The following is a 10,169-nucleotide window of genomic DNA, read 5'->3' as shown; positions in this document are numbered from 1 at the left end:
TATCTGAGTTACGAGTTTGGCCTTCATTTAAGACAATGTGGAATTGTTTCACAATTCACGCCACCTAGAACACCACAGCGTAATGGTGTGTCTGAACATCGTAACCCTACTTTAATTATTAGGTATGGTGTGTTCTATGATGTCTCTTACCGATTTCCCTTTATCATTTTGGGGTTATGCATTAGAGATAGCCGCATTCACGTTAAATAGGGCACCATCTAAATCTGTTGAGACGACACCGTATGAACTATGGTTTGGCAAGAAACCTAAGTTTTCGTTTCTTAAAGTTTGGGGGATGTGATGCTTATGTCAAAAGACTTCAGCCAGATAAGCTCAAACCCAAAGCGGAGAAGTGCGTCTTCATAGGATACCCGAAAGAAACTATTGGGTATACCTTCTACCACAGCTCCAAAGGCAAAATATTTGTTGCTAAGAATGGGTCATTTATAGAGAAGGAGTTTCTCTCGAAAGAAGTGAGTGGGAGGAAATTAGAACTTGATGATGTAGTTCTACCTTCTCTCGAATTGGAAAGTAGTACATCTGAGAAAACCGTTCCCGTGATGCCTACATCAACTAGAGAGGAAGCTAATGATGATGATCATGAAACTTCAGATCAAGTTACTACTGAACCTTGTACGACGAGAACACGTACCGCACCAGAGTGGTACAGTAATCCTGTCTTCAAAGTCATGTTGTTAGACAATGGCGAACCGACGAACTATGAAGAAGCTATGATGAGGCCAAATTCTGATAAATGGCTTGAGGCCGTGAAATTTGAGGTAGGATCCATGTATGAGAACAAAGTGTGGAGTTTGGTGGACTTGCCCGATGATCGGCCAACAATTGAAAATAAATGGATCTTCAAGAGGAAGACGAATGCTGATGGTAATATCACTGTCTATAAAGCTCGACTTGTCGCCAAAGGTTTTCGACAAGTTCAAGGGGTTGACTACGATGAGATTTTCTCACCCGTAGTGATACATATCCAATGTATCTATAATTTTTTATTGTTCCATGCTGTTATATTATCTATCTTGCATGTTTTATATGCATTTTGGTACTATTTTATATCATTTTTTGGGACTAACCTATTAATCTAGTCCCTGGTGCCAATTCCTGTTGTTTTTTCTTGGTTTTGACTTCTACAGAAAGGAATATCAAACGGAGTCTAAACGGAATAAAACTTTATGATGATTTTTCTTGGACCAGAAGACACCCAAGAGACTTGGGGAGAGGGCCAGAAGAGCCTCAAGGAGGACACAAGCCTTTAGGGTGCACCCCAGGGGGTGCCCCTGGCTTGTGGGCCCCTCGTGGGCCCCTAAGCCTAATTCCAGCTCTATATATTCTCAAATATTCCCCGAACATCAGAAGCACCCACAAAAATACTTTTGTGCCACTGCAAGCTTCTATTCTCGTGAGATCCCATCTTGGGGCCTTTTCCGGTGATCTGCCAAAGGGGGGTTCGATCATGGAGGGCCTCTACATCAAGCTTGCTTCCCTACCGATGATGTGTGACTAGTTTACCATAGACCTACGGGTCCATAGCTAGTAGCTAGATGGCTCCTTCTCTCTCTTTGATCTTCAATACCATGTTCTCCTTGATGTTCTTGGAGTTCTATGCGATGTAATCTTCTTTGGCGGTGTGTTTGTTGAGATCCGTTGAATTGTTGCTTTATGATCAGATTATCTATGAATATTATTTGAGTCTTCTCTGAACTCTTTTATGCATGATTTAAATAGCTTTTTCTATCCGATCTATTGATTTGGTTTGGCCAACTAGATTAATCAATCTTGCCATGGGAGAGGTGCTTTGTGATGGGTTCAATCTTGCGGTGTCCTCACCCAGTGACATAGTAGGGGTAGCAAGGCACGTATTGTATTGTTGCCATTAAGGATAAAGGATGGGGTTATATCATATTTCCTGAGTTTATCCCTTTACATCATGTCATCTTGCTTAATGCGTTGCTCTGTTCTTTTGAACTTAATACTCTAGATGCAGGCAGGAGTCGGTCGATGTGTGGAGTAATAGTAGTAGATGCAAAATCATTTCGGTCTACTTATCACGGACGTCATGCCTATATTCATGATCATTGCCTTAGATATCGTCATAACTATGCGCTTTTCTATCAATTGCTCAACAGTAATTTGTTCACCCACCGTATGTTTTCTTTCAAGAGATAAGCCTCTAGTGAAACCTATGGCCTCCAGATCTATTTTCCATTATATATTTTCAGTTCTATAAAACCAAAAACCTAAAAATACCTTGCTGCAATTTATTTATATTTACTTTATTTTACCTTTTAGTTGTCGTTTATATCTATCTCTATTAGATCTCATCCTTGCAAGTAACCGTGAAGGGATTGACAATCCCTTTATCACGTTGGGTGCAAGTGTTTGATTGTTTGTGCAGGTGCATCTTTTGGAGGCTTGCTTGTTCCTCCTACTAGATTTATAGCTTGGTTCTCAACTGTGGGAAATATTTCTCTCTACTTTGCATCACCCTTTCCTCTTCAAGGGAAAAACCAACGCAAGCTCAAGAAGTAGCAGGAAGAATTTCTGGCGCCGTTGCCGAGGAGGATACACATCAAGCATACCAAGTACCTATCATAAACTCTCATGTCTTGCATTAAAATTATTTTCCATTTGCCTCTCGTTTTCCTCTCCCCCACATCTAAAACATCTTCAGAAAAAACACAAAAATATTTGCCTTTTTATTCGCCCTTCTTTCGTTTGTCTTTCCGTTTGCTTTTTGTTTTCTTGTGTGCTAGATTGCTTGCTTTGCATGATGTCTCAAGAAAATACTAAGTTGTGTGATTTTTTCAACACTAATAATAATGATTTTATTAGTACTCTGATTGCTCCCACCACTAGTGCGGAATACTATGAAATGAATGCCGCTTTGTTGAATCTTGTTATGAAAGAAAAAAAATCTGGTAGCCCTAATAAAGATGCGGCATCCCATCTAATCACTTTCATTGAATTTTGTGATATGCAAAAGAAAAAGGAAGTGGATAATGATATTGTTAAATTGAAGCTATTTCTGTTCTCACTACGAGATCATGCAAAAACTTGGTTTTCATCTTTGCCTGAAAATAGTATTGATTCGTGGGATAAGTGTAAAGATGCTTTTATTTCCAAGTATTTTCCTCCCGCTAAGATCATCTCCCTTAGGAATGATATAATGAATTTAAGCAACTTGATCATGAACATGTTGCACAATCTTGGGAGAGGATGAAAAGATGATAAGAGATTGCCTTACTCATGGTTTAAGTTTGTGGATGATTATATAAAAAAAATATGCGAGATTGAATTTTGCATCTAGAAATCTTTTGGATTCCGCCGCGGGCGGTACTTTTATAGAAATTATATTAAGAGAAGCTACTAAACTCCTAGATAATATTATGGCAAATTACTCTCAATGGCATACCGAAAGATCTTCTACTAGTAAAAAAGTGCATGCAATTGAAGAAATTAATACTTTGAGTGGAAAGATGGATGAACTTATGAAATTGATTGCTAGTAAGAGTGCTCATATTGATCCTAATGATATGCCTTTGTCTACTTTTATTGAGAATAATAATGCACCTATGGATGTGAATTTTGTTGGTAGGAAGAATTTTGGTAATAACGCGTATAGAGGCAATTTTAATCCTAGGCCGTTTCCTAGTAATTCCTTTAATAATTACTAGTCGTCAACCCGTGCATTCGCACGGCTAGTCAATAAGTTTTATGTATTCATTTTGTTGCTTGAAAACATATAGCATTAAGGGGGAAAAAGTGAAACACCCATCCATCCAGTGAAATCGCAAGCACATATGACGTGTCTCATTTTCTTATTTGTTTAATTCTAAGTGACTTACAAAGAGTCAAAATAATATTTTAACACTTTTGATTTTATTTTGTTTCTTATCCTTGCTTTTATGTATATCCGACATGTGCCCGACAAGAATGCCAAATACTTGTCAGCCTAGTAGTTATATGAAGTAAATTGTTATTTTACATATATATCCTAGATCTGTGAAATATATCATTGCTCTAGTTAGTACACAGTTTATTTAGTGCTATTCCTGTATTCATGGGATCCTTCCATCCCCTAAGGATTGTTGGGCCATCAACCATGTATATCCTCGCCATGAATGGGCTCCAGCAAAGACATGCGTGAGGCCGATACATGAATATCTGCAATTTTGCCACAAGCATGAATAGACAAAGAGAAAACAGAGATCATCTCTAATAAATAGAAAAAGGAAATTATAGATCAATCAGTCGATAAAAACATTGGTATAAATGTTCCCACAATAACCTGGTCTCCACGCATCAATGGATGGTAGTCCACACGTTGATGTGTTTGCATCGAGACAGAATGAAGACCAAATACTCATTAGAATTAATTTTAAGTTGGCTTGAAGTTGATCCTGCTTCCTAGCCCCCATAGTAGCCTGCATCAACGCTTGGCTCGGGATTTGAGTGCCTGCACCGAGAAAAATTTCTCTAGAGTTCGAGTCATACACAATTTATGCAATTAAATTAAAATGTGAAATCGAACATGTGCATCTACAATATGACAATATTCACCAGTTTTTTCATACGTCTATTGACTTATTGGATCTCACTACGCCCTAGTTTATTATTTAACATGCCTTACTCTAAAAATAATTATTATATTTTCATCACAAAATATACTATCTTTCTCCTTTATTAACGGTGTGATTCAAAATCTAGAGTGCTTACCAAATCCACGATCTAGAACTCTGTAACATTAGTATATCATGATATTTTGTGGAAACCCTGAATGGCTCCTTTGAGGTCGGTTCAAAAGAAGAAAGAAAAAGTGCGTTGAAGTTTCAGAAAAATTATACATGTTGATTTGTACTGTCTACCTTTAAACGTTATTATAAAATCCTTTTTTTGTATGTCACACTGAAAGACCAATGCGTGCATCGCTTTTATTTACTGTTTGCTATTTCAGATCTAGAGATAAGTATTTTTTGTATAACCTGCAAACAATTTATTATAATCTAATGCTACATATACATAATGGACATTTACATGTATGGAAATTTAAGGATTTTTTTGAATTTTAAAGGAGAGATTTGCTTTGTTTAAAAAATATTTGAAGCTCAGGAGCAGAATATTTGCACTCAATAGCAATCAACCACACCAATTACCTTGGAAAGAAACTAAGAAAAAGATCTGATGGACAATGTTACCATCTTTAAGAAAATAGCAGTGGTAAAATGCATAGATGAGGCATGCATGTAACATATTAAGGTTTCATCCATAAAAATCTACAGAGATCAAAATGGAAATCTATTAAGGATGCGTTTGGTTGAAGGTGTCGTATGAATGGGTTGGAACCGTTCAATTTTTTTGGGATTGAACCATTCAATTCATGTGTTTGGCTGAATATAAGTGGTGAGCTAATTATTTAGGACGGGACCACCAGTCATGCTCACATAGTCATGCATGCAAAGGGTGGCCATTTGATTCGACCGATTTGGTTGGGTGGAACGGTTCAGCATCTTCATGGCATATTCTCTTTTTTTGGTTCGAACCATTCATGTGCTTTATAACCAAACATGTCTATTTTCTGAACGATCCCAGCCCATTCATGACCGCCCTGCAACCAAACGCACTCTAAGAGCGGGCACATATGGTGATTGTCAACAAAATAATAGACATGGATGATATCATAGATGGACAAAACGGTGCGACCGACGACGGTTGGCATTGTTTCTCCGGCAATAGGACATCAATCCTAGCAGCTGTCATTGGAAAAATATGGCTTGTCTCCGGCCGCCATGTGTGCTTGCCGCCCGCTTGTACGTCCCAATAAACAGGGTTTAACTTCAGCAGCACAATGGTGCCATCTCAGTATCCAGCCAAAAAACCTGGAGAAGATCATCACAGTTAGTTAGTTGCAGTAGTAGTAGTAGAGAGAGACAGAGAGAGAGAGAGAGAGAGAGAGAGAGAGAGAGAGATGACTTAGCTGATGTGGTCATTAATAGGCAAACATGACAGGTTTGCATGAAAACAATCTGGATCAAGGTGCAAAGCCATTGACGAAGCTAGTCACATAGCATCGATGGATAAGATGGCACCACCATCTCGTCAACAACATGGCAGCATGGTGTGCACTGATCGACCCATGCGACGACACTGCCAACCTCATCAACAACGGCAACAATAAGAAACGGTGGTGGCATGGCATGCACTGATAGATCCATTCAGCGGCACCACCGTCTAGTCGACAACGGCTGCTGTGTGTCATGTGTGCGCTGCTTTACCCTTTGTATCAAGAACAGTAGTATATACCGACTAAAGAAAAGTAGTATATATCGACTAAAAGATTATGTATATATATACTGACTAAGAAAAGTAGTATACTGGTTCACAAAAAAGCTGTTATATATTGCCTTACAAAAAATGATGTATATACTGCCGTGCACAAAGAGCAGTGCACATACAGCAAGGAAGATAAAATGTAGTACAATATGTAGATGTATATAGACAAAATGTATATAGACAAAATGTAGACAAAATGTAGTACAATTTGTAGATGTATATAGACAAAATGTAGTACAATAGTATATACTTGAAATTAGTACCTTATATACTCCCTTTGATGGTAGCATATACAGCAAGGAAGATAAAAAAGGCGCAGCTATTCTAACCAATTCAAAAGTGCAGTATAGATCCCATGGCAAAAATTTGGTAAATATTCCATTATCACTAAGTCAGTATATACAATATCACAAAAATATTGTTCTGGTATATACTGATTATTGACACCATACTCTGTCCCAAGCTCCCCAAGTTCACGGCAAAAACAGTAAAACGACCGCATATTTTGAAGAGTTTGCAATATAAGCTAACATTTTAGAATCCTTTCTATATACTATATGGTTGGTTTAGCACACACAGTTTAGTAAGACAGCATATAGAAAATCACAAATGTATTTAGAACTGAAAGTAAATATAAGAAGCATGACCGTATTGTTGGAGATTATAAATCCATGTCCTGTAGGAAAGAAATGTCAATGAAGTAGTGTGGTAGCCTCAGCTGTGGTTGAAGGGATAAATCTGATTGAGCAAACTATCAAATACATGCAGGTCCATATGGCTGATGCCATGAGTTCAACAGGAGCCTGAACCCCTCACTGGCGTTGATGATGAACATCCGGCACAAGCTCTGCATCGACAGCTAAAATCATAAGCCTGCTTGGTAAGAAGAAATTCTTCAAACAACACCAATCATATGGCACACACATCAGATTGTGGAATTTCCTTATTAACAATTCTTCAAACGACACTAATCCTATGGCACACACATCAGATTGTGGTCACATGGATGCTTTCAGATTAGCAAAAATCAAATGTCATGCTATGTCAAGCAGCTTTGAAGCCGCATTAATGATCACATCCTAAAGTGGTCCTCAAGAATCAGGATTAGATATCAACGCTCGTAGTCATCGGAGCAGTAGTATTTCTTCAGTGAATTAACATGCTTTTGCCAAAAGATGCTAATCATCCATGTGACCATGTCTCTGCAGCATAAACAGATGAAGCATCAATGATCAGAAATAAATACGTGGGTGTGGAATTAATTACTCCTTGTGGGAATTAGCACAGACGTTTTCTTGGCAAACAAAGCTCAAGTTCTGCATATTAAACTGTAGTACACTGTGCAACAGAAAGCAATGCATTGGGTGTTATTCATGAGCGACAATCCACACAACTATACTGTAGTAAGCTAAATAGAAGTTGAGACCATGAACCATTTTTTAAAAAACTAACTAAACCACCAATTATACAAAATTGTATTGTCCTCTACAGAATTCAATCTTGTCGATCACTATCGACTATTAGTCCTAACTGAAGCACCTGTTAAGAAACTAACTAAACCACCATGGTTGTAAAAAAAACTATCTAAATCACCATTGCAAAGCCGAAGGACAATAGTATTGACTTGGTTCCTTGCCAAACCAAAATTTATGTGTAAAGGAGAGGAGATTCTGCCCACTAACATGGCAATCCACTGGCACTCCACCTAACACACCCGTGAATCCATTCCACCAAATTCCATGAGAGAACTTCAGATAAGAAAATTACCTTGCCGAGCAGCCACTTAGAACACGAATTTTCTGAGCGGAGCGTTATTTTCTCCGCATACTTCCGTGCATTGGCGGTCCGAAGAGTGGAGGGGAACAAAAGGACATTGTTGTCGCCATACGCATCGCTACCGCAGGAGAGCAGAGCACCTGTCACAGTAACTACGCACATGATGATCAGTGAGAGAGGAGGAATTGGAGGTGGAGGAAGAAAAACGAATGGGACACAGTCCGCCTCACCATCGTTCCCCGACCAGCCGCATCACGACCACGCGACCGGAAGCATCCGTCGCCGCATGCTGATCCAAGAGAGAGGAGCGAGGAGAGAGATGGTCCATGGTGGCTATGGAGGTGATGGGGGTGAGCAGCGGCGGTGGATGGTGCAGGGAGCGGCGGCGGATGGTCGGGATCAGGGCGGCGGCGGATCCATTGCAGGCGATGGATGGGATGGTGGGGATGAGGTTAGGGATACGGGAGTGCTGGGTTTTTTAGCAAATCGGGAGGAGGGCTTCTATTTGTACAACCATGGTGAAACGACCGTGGGCCTTTTGAGTTTTTTTTTTCAAATTAAGCACATAATTAAGCGAGAATTATATGGGTTAATCCCCACCGTAATAACTTGGTCCCATCAGATGAACAAGCGAGAATTATATGGGTTAATCCCCACCGTAATAACTTGGTCCCATCAGATGAACGGCTCGTAAATTCTAATTAATGTGGTAATTTCTAGGGAGTCTGTAATTAGTATAGGTAGGTATAGGTATAGGTATAGGTATAGGTAGATAGATGGTAATTACTACAACAATCCTTGTGGGAATTATAATAAGATACATTCTGATCTTGAGAGTAATATTAAAGATTTTATAAATTCCCAAAAGATTTTCAATGCTATGGTAGAAGAAAATTTGCTTAAGATTGATGATTTGGCTAGAAACGTTGATAAGATTTCTCTTGAGATTGATTCTTTGAAAATGAGATGTGTGCCACCCAAGCATGATATTAATGAGTATTTAAAAGATATTAGAATATCTATGAATGAAAGTAAAGAAAGAACCGCTAGGATGTGTGCTGAGATTGGTATGTAAAAGTGTTGCTACTTCTTGAGCTTGCATTGGTTTTTTCCTTAAATTGGAAAGGGTGATGCAGCACAGTAGAGATAAGTATTTCCCTCACTTAAGAACCAAGGTATAAATCTAGTAGGAGAAACATGCAAGTCCCCAATAGATGCACCTACACAAACAATCAAACACTTGCACCCAACGCGATAAAGGGGTTGTCAATCCCTTCACGGTCACTTGCAAAGGTGAGATCTGATAAAGATAGATAAAACTAAACAAAAGATAAAATATTTTTGGGTGTTTTGGTTTATAGATCTGAAAATAAAACATTGCAAAATAGTAGATCGAAAACTAATATGATGGAAAATAGACCCGGGGCCATCGGTTTCACTAGAGGCTTCTGTCATGAAGGCAAATAATATGGTGGGTGGACAAATTACTGTCGAGCAATTGATAGAAAAAGGTAAAGTTATGACAATATACAAGGCAATGATTATGAAATATAGGCATCACGTTCGCGTCAAGTAGACCGACTCCTGCCTGCATCTACTACTATTACTCCATACATCAACCGCTATCCAGCATGCATCTAGAGTATTAAGTTCATAAAGAATGGAGTAACGTCTTAAGTAAGATGACATGATGTAGAGGAATAAACCCAAGCAATATGATGAAAACCCCATCTTTTTATCCTCGATGGAAACAATTCAATACGTGTCTCACTACCCCTACTTTGTCACTAGGTGAAATCACGCAATATTGAACCCAAAGCTAAGCACCTCTCCCATTGCAAGAAAAACCAATCTAGTTGGCCAAACCAAACGGATAATTCAAAGAGAAATACAAAGATATCAAATCATGCATATAAGAATTCAGAGAAGATATATATAATATTCATAGATAAGCTGATAATAAATCCACAATTCATCGGATCTCAACAAACACGCCGCAAAGAAGATTACATCGGATAGATCTCCCAGAACATCGAGGAGAATATGGT

At 38.7% G+C, this 10,169-nt stretch overlaps 2 long non-coding RNA genes across 2 annotated transcripts; both read right to left on the bottom strand.

Annotated features, from left to right (window-relative positions):
• Positions 1–3,956: 3,956 nt before the first annotated feature.
• On the bottom strand, positions 3,957–5,397 carry LOC119367883. The gene is made up of 2 exons (XR_005176463.1): positions 4,304–5,397; positions 3,957–4,179 (listed from the first exon to the last, which is right to left on the bottom strand). It is a non-coding gene; the product is annotated as an uncharacterized LOC119367883 (long non-coding RNA).
• Positions 5,398–5,657: 260 nt separating this feature from the next.
• LOC119364419 lies at positions 5,658–8,583 on the bottom strand. The gene is made up of 3 exons (XR_005174928.1): positions 8,352–8,583; positions 8,113–8,273; positions 5,658–7,192 (listed from the first exon to the last, which is right to left on the bottom strand). It is a non-coding gene; the product is annotated as an uncharacterized LOC119364419 (long non-coding RNA).
• Between the last annotated feature and the right edge of the window lie 1,586 nt (positions 8,584–10,169).

The sequence above is a fragment of the Triticum dicoccoides genome, chromosome 2B, assembly GCF_002162155.2.
Source record: "Triticum dicoccoides isolate Atlit2015 ecotype Zavitan chromosome 2B, WEW_v2.0, whole genome shotgun sequence".
In the NCBI taxonomy this organism is placed as follows: domain Eukaryota; kingdom Viridiplantae; phylum Streptophyta; class Magnoliopsida; order Poales; family Poaceae; genus Triticum; species Triticum dicoccoides.
This window is presented reverse-complemented; position numbering and strand designations above follow the sequence as displayed.